This window comes from Mandrillus leucophaeus, unplaced genomic scaffold (genome assembly GCF_000951045.1).
Source record: "Mandrillus leucophaeus isolate KB7577 unplaced genomic scaffold, Mleu.le_1.0 Scaffold986, whole genome shotgun sequence".
Lineage (NCBI taxonomy): Eukaryota > Metazoa > Chordata > Mammalia > Primates > Cercopithecidae > Mandrillus > Mandrillus leucophaeus.
The window spans coordinates 582006-582380 of record NW_012110763.1 but is presented as its reverse complement, the minus strand read 5'-3'; positions in this window follow the sequence as shown (position 1 = coordinate 582380).

The window sequence follows — 375 nt, the reverse complement described above, 5'->3', positions numbered from 1 at the left end:
CATGTGTTTCCCTGGGCTGGGTTCCATTTTTTCCTCACATCCTTTGTGCTCCCAGATGAGAAAGCTCCTGGCTCCTGGGGCTTCCTGTACTCTGGGCCACCCCAGGCAGGTGGGAAGCAGTTCAAGGATGTGATCACTGCTCCAGGTCCACCAGGGCCAGGGGCATCCCCCTCCCTGGGCTGGAGAGATTGGCTTGGTGATGCATCCACTTAGATTCCATTTAGACCTGTAGCAGGACAAGCCACAGACAAAACCCCTCAGACACCAAGTTAAAGAAGGGAGGGGTTTATTCGGTCGGGAGTATCAGCAAGACTTCTGTCTCAAGAGCCGAGCTCCCCGAGTGAGCAATTCCTGTCCCTTTTAAGGGCTCACAAC